At 44.8% G+C, this 13,533-nt stretch overlaps 1 protein-coding gene across 4 annotated transcripts in view; it reads right to left on the bottom strand.

Annotated features, from left to right (window-relative positions):
* Positions 1 to 690: 690 nt before the first annotated feature.
* The window catches only part of LOC128988355 (uncharacterized), a 45,471-nt gene continuing 32,628 nt past the window's right edge, over positions 691 to 13,533 (bottom strand). For all 4 annotated transcript variants that reach the window (XR_008490366.1, XR_008490365.1, XR_008490364.1 and 1 more), the window contains 2 exons: positions 2,696 to 2,736; positions 691 to 982 (listed from right to left, as the gene is read on the bottom strand). The gene's annotated coding sequence lies outside the window, so the exon portion shown is untranslated. The remainder of the gene's footprint in view (positions 983 to 2,695; positions 2,737 to 13,533) is intronic.

Raw genomic sequence — 13,533 nt, forward strand, 5'->3', positions numbered from 1 at the left:
CAGCTGATTGTAATTTTGTTGATGTTAAGTAAGGTATTGTTTGTGTAGCGAAAGTAATGTTTATTTCAGGAAAAGTCAGTTGTTCACTATTTGTTTTTAGTGTATGGAAATTGAACTAGCGTCTAGTGGAAATTGAAGATCTCAGCTGCATGCAAATGGGAAATTTTTGAATACAGAGTGATGAAAAAGATTTTATTTGTGATGAAGACTTCATTAACACGTTGGGTGCTGATGACGGGAATTCCCGCAATTGCTTAACATTGAAATAAATGCAACTTTTATGTTCAAACATGTCGACAGCACGAATAGTGTTAATTGATAATTTTGAACAAAGTTTAAACAAACCTCCTATCCCCTTTTATCACAATCAACCATGAATATTAAAAGACAGAAACAACTAAATCATACATATTTTTTTCTATCCATCTTAAGGTATATAAATTTTATCTCATTGCCAAACTTTGTTTGACACAGATTTTACAATAAATTATTTTACACTGACATAATATTTGAGTAGGTAGTTAGACCAATCATGAGATTTACTACTTCTTTCACCCAAGTATTTTTCCAAAAGATTCTACTAGATCCACTAAACATATCAAGGAACTATGAATGCCAAGACAAAGAATACAAAACAAATAATTTTATTGGTATAAAATTAGACAGCTTTTTATTACATATATAGCCTGAAGTATTTAGGCAGTTCACTTAAATATTTAATGTACTTTTATGAGTACAAGGTAACAAAATTATATGAGTTCCACACTTGATTCTCACTTTTAATTCACACAGAAAATTTCTTGTTCAAGCCGACATCTTGCACAATTGTTCTTCACTTCTTGAATAGCAAACTTGGACCGACAATCTTGAACACTAGAGTTGGAGTGAGCACCGACTAATATCTTTTTTAGTCTAAAGTCATTCTTCCGTCTAATTGCAAAGAACACCAAACATTTTCTTCTTCCGAACTTTCTTGCTATGGCTGAATGTGAAATAAACATGTTTGTGGGATAAGGATTGGCATGATGACTAAACTAGCTTGGTCTTGGGTTTGGCATGCAACTGAACTCACCTTTTCCTAGTGAAATGCAAGTTTCAGGGAGGCAGGGTGTTGTATTCTTTGAGCAGAGGAGTTAAACATCACTGGGCGCCACTATTAACCTCAAATACTTATTAAATCAGGAGTATTGATAACGTTATAATTTACAGCCCAAACTGTACTAGAAACTATCTACTGACCCAGACCCCAGACCAACCCCAATTTTCAAACTATTAGGGTGGAAAGTGTTGTAGCTAAACTGTTCTGCCAAAATCCTGCCACCCTGAAAATTGGATCCTAATGTTATTATTATTACGTCCAAACTAGACTAGACTGATCACATTTAATAATGGACATCAACCTTGCAAAACTTCCGACAACAAAAGAACAAGGAAACCATTAAAAACACTCCTTGCAACCTGAAGTTGAGATTAATAAATTTACAATGATTATTTTTTAACTCATATTAGTTAGGCCTTGTTTACCTTTTAATAAAGGACAGGTATAAATATACTTAAAAATATATGTTTTAACAGTTTAGGAAATTTACTTAACAAAAGGAAGATAACAATGAAATACGGGTTGGTATTACCTAAAACAAAAGAATCGTTAAATCGTTTTGTACTTGACTCGTATGATTACAAAATAAAAACACAACAGGACCAATTTTAAAATTAGAACGATTTATGTAACTATCTTGAGTTGGAGCGTGTAATCATAGTTATTATATATCTCTAGGAAATAAAAACAACTTGCAACAGACATTGCTTTTTGAGTTGGCTGGGGTGACATAGCCTATTAGTATTCTATTAGTATTAGTATTGCATATTTTGTATTCTGCCTACATTTGATCATAAATAATGCATCTCCTCCTTAACCTTGGCACTGTATAAGATAAAGAAAAAAAAATTATATCCGTCCTAGTTTTAAGAAAATATTACTCTTTACACTTTTTACATCCCCACCACCATATCTACAACTCTAGAACTGTGAATGGTTAAATTTACATTAACGCTTTATTATTGGATTGAAAAAGTTATAAGCAAAGAGACCTCCAAAACAGTACAAATTTACCTTTCACTCTTTCAGTGTAATAATTAAAATATTTAAAAAGCTAATGAATCAGTTTCATTTATTAGTCCTATGTTTCATACTATAAAAACCAAAGAGCCAAGTAAGAACTTTCAATGGTAGAAATTAAATAAATTCAACCACCAAAGAGAAAATGTAGGGCGCCATAAACCAAGCAGATAAGTATAAGCAATTAAACAAATATTCAACAGATCTAAAGGTAGCACTCCACCAACAGGATGTACAATCAAAACTCAAGACCAAGCTAGCTTAGTTCTAATTGTAAGATAAAAGTATAAGATAACTTACACATTAATTTTTTCCCAATGATTTGTTAAAGATTTGCAAAATTGAATCCAATAAGCAAAAATTGAATCATATTTATATATTTTTTAAGAAACTTCATTATGCTGAGAACAAAATAGACATGCCAGAAATATAAGATACAAGTATTGTGTATGAAACACAAGTGTGTGCAAGTAGTGGCAATGTATGATGTCTTAGGGTGGAATAAAAACCATTGTGTTACGTGTAACAAAAATGAACAGTGACAAGACAATTGGATACTGTGTAGAGCCAACTTACCATGTGATACTAAAGTCCATGCTTTGGAATAATCTACCGAGCTGAAACAAATGTTAAGCAATGAATGTATATAATACTGTATAAACTCTCATCAGCTTATTAGTTGGTTAAGAAATTAAATGCCAAACCAAGAACTAACTAACAAATATATGCATATCTAATGCAACAAATAAAATTGTAGGTAGGTCACAAGAGAGCAATGGTATGATCTCGAGTGCAGCAAAGGCCTTTTGCACTCGTGTTACACATTATATGTTTCCTACAGTCACTATAAAGCATATAAATAATTAGTCTTTCAAACACTATACAACACGTTTTTAGGTTCAGCTGGCAGCACAAATAGGTGTCCTAGAGAAAGTAGTACCCGGTCCGTATCACTCCGCTATTTTTCCTCGGCATGAAATGTGCTCCGCGTTTTGAGAATATAGTTCCGTATGTTTTTGTAATTTGAAGTGGTTTCCGCGCCTACAAAAAATGCTTTAAAGGTATTTTCTTGTTTATTAAGATCGTAGGAATGTTTTAAAAACGTTTAAAAGAAAAGTCCAAGTTCAGAAATACCGAAACTATAAACACGAAATGACAGGTTAAATCGTAGTTATAATAGTCAATCAGCTGCTCATAGTATTATTATCTTTAAGTGTTGCCAACCTATTTCCAAGCGTACACGGATTACGTGCATAATAGAACCACGCTGTTTTGAGTTGTTTTGTTGGAATCCTGATGTGCGGCAAAGTATAAACCGTACGATTAAGTATAAACCATACAGCAAAGTATAAATATGCAGCAATTAGCAGCTTTCTGTGCTATAAACAGTACAAGGAAGCCAACTTTGTCGGGTGACTGTAGGAAAAATAGTTTTTTTCCCATTGGGGAAAAGAGACGTTGAAGTTAGAAATAGAAGGTAAATTGTAATGCAACTAAATAATAACTTCACGAGGCAAACTTTAAAGCTAGCTAGTTTACGACATAATTACTTGATTCAAAGTTCATTTTAAATGTTTATAATACTTTGATAATTTGTAATAATTCAGTAGAATAAAAGCTCAGAAACTAATTTTCCTTGATTGTTTACAGAATTATTCTACAAAAACTATTATGGCAATTTATATTTAATATTTTCTTATTATATTACGATTATTAGTCGTTTTTCTAATTTTTTTATTTACCGGAAAACCAAGGCCCATTCTGCGTGAGTGTGAAACCTGCCACGGGATTTCCGAACCATTGCTTTAAATTGGCGTGTGCTATTCTACACGTAGCGTTATCACCCTCACTTCACATCTACCGCATTAATTGGGTTAACACATTGTGGTATGACCCAGAGTACTTTCTTTGTGAGGTTCGGTCTGAACAGTATGTTGTACCAAGGATTTTTCTAATCGTGAGATAAAGGCCAAAAATTTGAATTAAATTGACAAAGTTATGTACTATACCAAGAATGGGAGTCACCAGAGCAATCCAAAACAAAAATCATGGCAGCATCTCTCTTCTCAATGTGACACAGCAATAGTAAGGCGGGTTACACACTGGTATCTCCGACATGATGTCGCAGATATTTTTTGTGCCTGCGACATGCCTCTCGAAAACCAACCTATGTTAATTTATGGAGCTTGTCGCAGGCGCGTGTCTCGAGTGAACCAACCGGTCGGTGTTTGGACAGACATGTCTCTTGGGCCCGCGCATGCGCAGAACACGTTTCTAGTAGTTTTGGCGCTTTTTTACTTACTTAATTGCCTTATGGTGTGAACTGTAGTATTGTGATATTATAATACTCCAATTGACACCACAAGGAAATTACGTAAGTACTGTAATACAATTAATTACAATGTATTTTGGAAAAATTACCATGAAATTATCTTTAATGTTTTTGTAGAAAGAACAACAGCAACAACACATCATCTTCTTCTGACGATGACATTATTTAAACTGATGAATTTTGTGATTCCTTCACTTTCATGTCGCCAGCACGTGCCTCTTCCATGGTTTGTATTTTATTGTATGTCGCCGACAACATGCCCGCGACATCAGAAATATCTGCGACATTATGTCGGCGATACCGGTGTGTAACCCGCCTAATAGTTCATCGAATGTCTCAACAGACCTTCTGTAAAACTGGAAACACTATTACGGGTACCTCCGATGGTCATTAAACATGACATGGAATGTCCCTCTGGCGCATCTGTTTGATAATGTTTGATGTGTCCACCATCGGCTCTTCTTACGTTTCTTCCTCAGCAGTTGAAATAGTTGGAGTTAGACAACCCAAGCTATTCAACTTATCTCCACTGGATCTGAGCCACCTCGTCTAGAATGGCCTCACATGGGTTTCACACAGTTTACATTACATACACAGTCTACACAGTCTACAGTCTACATACACAGTCTATATTGGCAAGGCCATGCGAAGCTCCTGTTGCGGGATTCATACTCGTGTAGAATGGGCCACGAAATAAATGTAACAAGAAATAACTGAAAATGTGCCGTTTTATAAAAGTTATTGTAATCAACAGCCTAACACGTCGAGTACTAATGAACATTGAACAACATTGAAATAAATGTTGACCGCACTGAGAGTGTGTAACGGGTCAAATGTGTAGGGGGTAAAATAACGGCTAAACCACGAACTTTAAACAGCTAAACATAAGCTGTTGAGTAAGCCTAGTCGCGACGCTAAACTGACATCGCACCTAACCTCCAATTCTAAGACCGCAGACGACGTTGGTGTCAGTTTGGTTGTTTGGCTGTTCGACTGCATCTGAGGCCGGGCTACGGGAGAGAAGATGAGCAGCGAGGTCACCTTTGAGCGGTACGCGGCTGTAAGCCTGTTAAAGCTGCCATGCGCCGGCCTTCGCTGCCAGTTTTTTTTTTGTTTCGGTAACTCGTTGACCAATCAGGAATCGTTTTAACTTTCGTCTCGATTCTGAGACGAAGGTGAAGTAAGAAGAAGTTTTGTGAAGTTTTGGTCATTCGTAATCCCGGCTTTTCGTAAGTTTGTTTCGCTTTTGGTTCGTTCTCGAAAATTCGTGCAAGTTGAAGTTCGTATCGCAAGCTCTGAAAGCTTAAGTTCGTATGTATTGTTTCGTAGTGAATATTTTGAGATAATTTCGTCATCGGGTAAGTTTTGTAACTAACTTACAGATTATTGTATATTACTTGACCAGTTTTCGTGTACGAAACTTGGTTGAACTTGAAGGCTAGGCCTGATTCGCAGACCTAGTCATACGCCTTAACCAACAATTTGAGTAAAGTACTGCAGTTGGTGAAATATATTTTCAATTACGTTTCATAATCCGTCTTGGGACTTTCTTTTTTAATTCTTAAAACCCTTTTTTTAAAGTTCCCCAAACGTACCAAAGTCTGTTCCAGCAGACAGGTTTCTGCTGGACAAGTCCTGTCGAAGTTGGTCTAAGTTGAACAGGTGAGGAAGTTAAAGTTCTAGTTTTTCGTTTTTTTGGCTCAAGGAGCAGTTTCACCTTTTTAGTTTCGGTTTTTTGTTCGTTCCTCACCTGGACCACTTAGGCTAACTTGTTTTCTTATCATTTAGTAAATTCGGACTCTGTGGGAGTTAGACTAGGTTAGGCCTATTCTTGTTCTAACCTTGTTTGTTTCAGGTTGACAACTTAACTCCGTAGGTAAGCGGAGTGACTACTTAGCTTACTTGTTGATTCGTTAAGTTAGCTAGTAGTGTGTCATTTAGGTATTTGCCCACAGAGTCAAGTCAAAATTATTAATTTCCCCACAAGCCCTAGGCTAGAGTGGTGATTTCTAGTTGGGTGTTTAGTAACCCGTGACGTTCGTCTCGAGCTCTGACAACCAGGGCTATCAAATTTAGGCTATCCGAATCACTATCGACTCCTGGGAAACTCCCCGCGACCAGACTAGGGCAAATCCTGGGATCTTCGTTTTATTACCGGTGGCGTAATTTCCCACTTGTCGTCCGCCAGGAAAATTACGTCACATAAATGGCGCCCGAAACAGTTGGACCAGTGATTGGATAGTCTGATAGTACTTGGTGAGCTCAAGCTAAGATCGCTGTAGCAGCTGACGGAGAGTTGCGAGATTTTACTTAGCCTACGTTAACCGCTCTAGCCTATCAAGTATTCGCCTAGGCCTACTGTTATTTTTTATTCTACGTTAACGTTCTAGCCTAGCATTTCTAGTTTATTAGGTAGCTTAGGCCTACATATTTTCTAGTTTCGTCGTTGTAGCCTATTGCTAGCCTAAGCCTATTGGTGTTTAGCGTTAAATATTTTAGCCTATTTGTGTGATAGCCTATTTATTTTAGGTAAAACTCTTACTTTATAGTAGCCTATTGCATTTTAGCCTTTTATTATTGGATTTTGGAGCAGTTTGGACTTGGTCCTATTTTAACAAATTTTCTGGGTTTTGAGTACCTAGTTGGGACTTAGGCTGGTAAAAAAAAAAAAAAAAAAAAAAAAAAAACAATATTTTTTTTTTTAAGTTGTCTTGTTTGGACTTACTTAGTGCTGTTTAACGTTAGGCCTGAATTTAAATAGGCCTATTGTGGATTTTCATAATTGTTAATCAATTTCAGCCTCTTAAACTATTGTTGCAATTTGTTTAAGTCTTGTTGTGCACTAATACTTTGCAGCTATGCCCAACTCGCTCCCTGAAATTTTGACAACGACGCCAGGAGTTCTAACCATGGCTGGGGCCGTGGTGACTACGTCATCGGTTATCCCTACCTGCTCGTGTGCATCAACAGTTACTACTACGTCAACGGTGTACACACGACCGGTGACCTCGACCGGCTATACCGCTCCGCTCTACCCAACGGATGATCCACGTGTCGGCTGGATACATGAGCTGTCAAAGCAACAGTTGATGGTGGAGATGGCGCGACACCAATTGCCATCACACGGTACACTGGCGGAACTGCGGAAACGTCTCTGCACATACTGGCGGAGCAACGCTGGCACATCGTCTTCTCCAACCTCCCAGGAGGAGATGCTTACGACTGGCCAGGTGTTAGATAACCAGGCCCGGACTTCGATGCATGATACTACTCCACGCCCATCGCCTTTCGACTACCGAACGGGGTCCATTCATCATCCTACTGCGTGGAGGCCACCCGGTACCTATGGACTCGTAGGCCTACCCAGGGCTACGTTCCAGCGTCAGAGCCCACCTGCTGCGGTCACCTCGGCACCGCACGAACTGTCCTTCGCCGGACAAGAGGACGTTACTGATGCCCAGCATACCTTCGACTCGGCTCAAGGGTCTCTGCCTCGGGAATACCCTTTCGAGGACCCAATACATCAAAGTTTGGACCGCATACGCCAAATGCTAGGCCTATCGCCCGATGCCGACCTGCACCGCATGGAGCGCACGTTAGCCGAGGTGTTGAACCTCGAACGACGGGGCCCACAAACAGATGAGGGTGACTACGCCGACCCGCCAGCTAACAAGGTCGACCAGCTAACCTCTCGGTACGCCGTCCCGTCTTGGACAAACGATGCGTATGGAGGTGTCCGGTCTTCTCACGTCCTGCGGAGTGATGACCGACCTGATGACGTTGCTAAAACGTCGTCCGCCCTCTGTGACAAGGTCCGGAAGTGGAACTTGCGCTTCGACGGCAGACGAGATGCGGTTTCGTTCCTGGAGCGTCTAGAGGAGCTGCGCGAGGCCTACTCTCTATCACCAGAGGACGTTTTGAAGGCTTTGCCTTCACTTCTACATGGCCAAGCTCTCCTCTGGTACAGGAACAACAAAATGATGTGGCGTTCCTTCCATGACTTTAGGCAGGCATTCGAGGTCCAGTTCTTCCCGGCTGGCTATCATCGCCACTTGGATGACGAGATACGGAAGCGCACTCAGGGTGAAACAGAGGCATTTAAAGATTTTGTGATTGCTCTGACAACCCTGATCCGACGGAGCGGCACGTTCTCTAACCAGGAAACCATCGACCTGGTGTACTTGAACATGAGGCCGGAGTACAAGTTCATGATACGACGTCATGACTTTGTCACGCTACCCGACCTCATCGAGCGAGCCGACGAATACGAGGAGCTGCTACGGGAGCGCAGGCTGTTCCGCCCTCCCCCTCCAGTTGCTCAAGCGTTGGTACCTGAGACTGCCTACACGCCCAGGCGTCGAATGGACCGGTTCGTCGATGTTGCGGTGATGGAATATTCGGAGCCTGATCGTAAACCGCAACCTTCCTCGCCAAAGACTGGCCGCACTGGTGATTACCCTGCAAGGAGTGGGGGTAACCAGGCAAGGCATATGACGCCCCCCGTCCCTAACAATATGCGCCGGAGCCTACCGTCTACGAGCCCACCACGATCATCGAGTAACCGCAACCCTCCAGTCTGCTGGAACTGTGATGCACGCGGACATGTCTTCCGAGATTGCACCCAGCCGAAGGTGTTGCGGTGCTACTACTGCAAGCAAGTCGGAGTGGCCACTACAAGCTGCGGTTGTCGCGCGGGAAACGCCAGACGGACTCAGGCCGCCGGAGGTCGCCTGAGCCCACGTCCCGAGGGCTGCACTACCTCCGAAGAATGGAGCTCATGGCTCCAGTACATAACGGCCTTCACTGAATCGGGTTCGGGCATAGTGAGGTCACGTGAGCCCGCAGCGCAGCCGCCTACGACCTCTACCGAGCTCAATTACGTGAGCACCTCGTACGTGTCGGCTGGAAAATCGTCTGAGCCGACAGACATCCGACCTTTTGTCGACGTCACGCTCCTTGGAAAGGGATTTCACGCTCTGTTGGATACCGGAGCAGTTGTAAACCTCGCCGGGGATGAGGTTGTACGTCACTTCGATGAGTGTGGGGTAAAACCTGAGAGATCTTCGGCGGACCTGAGGATGGCTGATGGTACACGTTGCCGGATTGAGACGAAGTACCACATCCCGGCCCAGATCTTAGGTGAAAACCTCATACTCGGAGCCTATTTCGTGCCTGGGCTCACCACGGACGTCGTATTAGGTATGAGGTGTATTCGAGACCTTAACCTCATACGAATTGACGTCAACAACGATGGCACGTTCGACTCGACCACGACACTTCCTTGTGCGACGGGCACACTGGAACCGCTGACGTCTAAGGAAGAACAACATCTCAAGAATTTTCTCGAGAAAGAACTTCCTCTCTTCGATGCTGTTGTGGGACCTACGGCGTTGACTGAGCATGTCATTCGGCTCAAACCAAACGCAGTCCCGATCAAACAGCGCCACTACCCTCGTAACCCTGCAATGCAAGCGGTCATCAACGATGAAGTAGCTGCCATGTTGAAGGATGACGTAATCGAACCATCCGAGAGTCCATGGAGCTCTCCGATCGTGTTGATCCGGAAGTCGACTGGGAAATACCGCTTTTGCATCGACATGCGCAGGGTGAACGACTCCTCGATCAAGGACGCCTATCCTCTGCCTAGGATTAACGCCATCCTTGAGAAGCTCAGGCAGGCCAAGTTTATCAGTACCTTGGACCTGAAGCAAGGCTACTGGCAAGTGCCATTGGCCGTCGACAGTCGCCCCGTGACCGCCTTCACTGTGCCAGGCCTAGGCCTTTTTCAGTTCAAGGTCATGCCGTTCGGCCTACACTCTGCCGGTGCCACCTTCCAGCGCCTTCTGGATAGAGTCATCGGGCCTGAGCTGGAGCCAAAGGTCTTCGCTTACCTTGATGACCTTGTGGTAGTGTCAACGTCTTTCGAGGAGCATCTAGAACTTCTAGGGGTTGTTTTTCGCCGCCTACGCGAGGCGGGCCTTCGTTTAAACCCCGAGAAGTGTCACTTCGCCCGTAGGGAGCTGAAGTATTTGGGACACATCGTGAGCCAAGATGGAATTGCCACGGATCCTGAGAAGGTCCGCGCCATTCAGGATTTCCCCGCACCCACGAACGTCAAGGGACTTCGCAGTTTCCTAGGCCTTGCGTCGTGGTATCGGCGATTCGTCGAGAAGTTCGCTTCAGTAACCATTCCGCTTCGAGGTTTGCTGAAGAAGAACGCCAAGTGGCTCTGGGGACCCGAACAAACTAAGGCATTCGAAGCTCTGAAGCACGCCTTGGTGACGGCCCCGATTCTCGCCTGTCCCGACTTCAGCCAACCCTTCGTGCTCCAGGTCGACGCCTCGAATTATGGCCTGGGAGCAGCGCTAACTCAGAGTGTAAACGACCGAGAAGTTGTCGTTGCGTATGCCAGTAGGCTACTCTCTGAGGCCGAACAGAACTACACAACTACCGAGAAGGAGTGTCTAGCTCTCGTGTGGGCTGTTCGGAAATTCAAGGCTTATCTCGAAGGCTACCACTTCATTGCGATAACCGACCATGTCGCCCTAAAATGGCTGCTTAAGCTCAGTGAGCCTAGTGGGCGCCTGGCTCGGTGGGTTATGGAGTTGCAGCAATTCGACTTCGAGATAAGGTACCGCAAGGGGACGGCGAACAGAGTGGCAGATGCCCTGTCTCGTCAGCCGGTCCCTGAAGTGCCCAGCTCGTCTGGTGAACCCGATCAACCTACGTTTGAGGTCGGCGTTTTAACCAGACGCGGTGCTAGGGAACAGTTGCGGTTACGACGCCTAACCGATGCTGAAGGTGACGAACCTTCACTCGGTGATGATCCGGCGGGTGACGTTATCGACGACGAAGCTCCTGGTCCGACGCAGCCGGAGACTGACGACCCATCATCCGACGTGGACAACGATGGTAACCCGCCGGGCAGCCACGATGCTTGGTATGACCGCCTTCGCAATCTGGTCAGCAAACACCCTGGGCGATACTCGAGATACCAGCTTCGCGACGGTAAGCTGTACCGTGCTGTCTCGAGGAAGGATCGACCTACGACATGGAGGGTGTGTGTGCCAAGCGACCAAGTATCCGTGGTGCTGCACGAAAACCACGACACGGCTACGGCAGGACATCTTGGGGTGAAGAAGACGTTAGCCCAAGTTGGTGGGGAGTACTACTGGCCTAACTGGCGTCGTAAGGTGAAGGCCTATGTACGGTCTTGCGCCCAATGCCAGGCCTATAAAGTACCCCAAACAAAACCAGCTGGGAAAATGTACTTCCGACAACCCCAAGGACCGTGGTACGCAGTGTCTGCTGACCTAGTAGGCCCATTGCCTAGATCACAGCGAGGTCAGCGATTTCTGCTCGTGGTGCAGGATACCTTCAGCAAATGGACGGAACTCGCCTCCATTGCGTCTGCAACCGCAAAGAATGTGGTGACGAAGCTGAAGGCTGTCCTACTTCGACATGGAGCTCCGGATGTGTTGATTACGGACAATGGCACGCAGTTCGTCGGTAAACTGGTTCGAGAGTTGGCTGCTGATTGGGGCATCACGCTACAGACAACGGCCCCCTACAGCCCGCAGTCGAACCCAGTCGAGAGGCAGAACCGGGTGGTGAAGACTATGATTGCGCAGTTCGTGAAAGGCAACCATAGGTCTTGGGACAACCACCTGGTGGAGTTTCAGTACGCCCTCAACACAGCTGTCCACGACTCTACTGGATTCACTCCTGCGATGCTGTGTTTTGGACGCGAACTGAAGCCTCCCTGTGCCGTCCGTGGCCTTTCGTTTGAGGTGTCCGAAACTCCCCAAGGTCCCTCGTTAAGTGAGACCCATCGCAAACGACTGGAGGACTTTCAGCGTCTGATCGCGCAGACACGCAATAACCTCAAGGCCGCCTACGAAAGGCAATCAACATATTATAACCTCCGTCGCAGGGAGGTGACGCACGAAGTCGGCGCGCAGGTGATGAGAAGACTCCACGTCCTGTCTTCTGCTGCTGACGCCATCGTAGGGAAATTAGCACCAAAATATCATGGCCCCTGCATTGTGGTCGGTCGTCGAGGTACTAATCTCTACGAGGTACGTGATGAGGATACTGCTGCAGTGCACGTCGTTCACGTGAAAGACTTGAAACCTTTCTGTGCACGTGACTAGTCTGCAAGGATCCCGCAACCGCAGCGACGTCTGGTGATCCGTTGTTCGTCAGTCCTTTCGGCCACGTCAAGCTGCCGACAAGCAGCCATAGCTAACCCTCGTCTGGGGGTGACGTATCCTCGTGAGTAGCTCTTCGCCCCGCTTCCAAGACTCCGAGCCTGCCGTACTACCCTACCTTTGTAAACCCCACGCCTACTCTTCGCCCCGAATCGTTTTCGTCCAGACCTCTGAGGCAACTCGGCCTCAGACAGTCTACATCATTCCTAATTTCGCCCACTTTTCGTCGTCAACACCCTGGAGCAGCCGGACCACCGGGGTCCGGCATCGGCTTCTGTCAACTTTTCCTGCCCACGATCCTACTGATGTGTCATCTGCAGGAAAGTTCAACAGCTTTTTTTCTTTTTCTCGTTTTTCTTTTTTTTCGTTCCGAAGTGTGGAGGGGGTGTAACGGGTCAAATGTGTAGGGGGTAAAATAACGGCTAAACCACGAACTTTAAACAGCTAAACATAAGCTGTTGAGTAAGCCTAGTCGCGACGCTAAACTGACATCGCACCTAACCTCCAATTCCAAGACCGCAGACGACGTTGGTGTCAGTTTGGTTGTTTGGCTGTTCGACTGCATCTGAGGCCGGGCTACGGGAGAGAAGATGAGCAGCGAGGTCACCTTTGAGCGGTACGCGGCTGTAAGCCTGTTAAAGCTGCCATGCGCCTGCCTTCGCTGCCAGTTTTTTTTTTGTTTCGGTAACTCGTTGACCAATCAGGAATCGTTTTAACTTTCGTCTCGATTCTGAGACGAAGGTGAAGTAAGAAGAAGTTTTGTGAAGTTTTGGTCATTCGTAATCCCGGCTTTTCGTAAGTTTGTTTCGCTTTTGGTTCGTTCTCGAAAATTCGTGCAAGTTGAAGTTCGTATCGCAAGCTCTGAAAGCTTA

This window comes from Macrosteles quadrilineatus, unplaced genomic scaffold, assembly GCF_028750875.1.
Source record: "Macrosteles quadrilineatus isolate MER2022 unplaced genomic scaffold, UCM_ALF_1.0 Scaffold_3__2_contigs__length_128488019, whole genome shotgun sequence".
NCBI lineage: Eukaryota > Metazoa > Arthropoda > Insecta > Hemiptera > Cicadellidae > Macrosteles > Macrosteles quadrilineatus.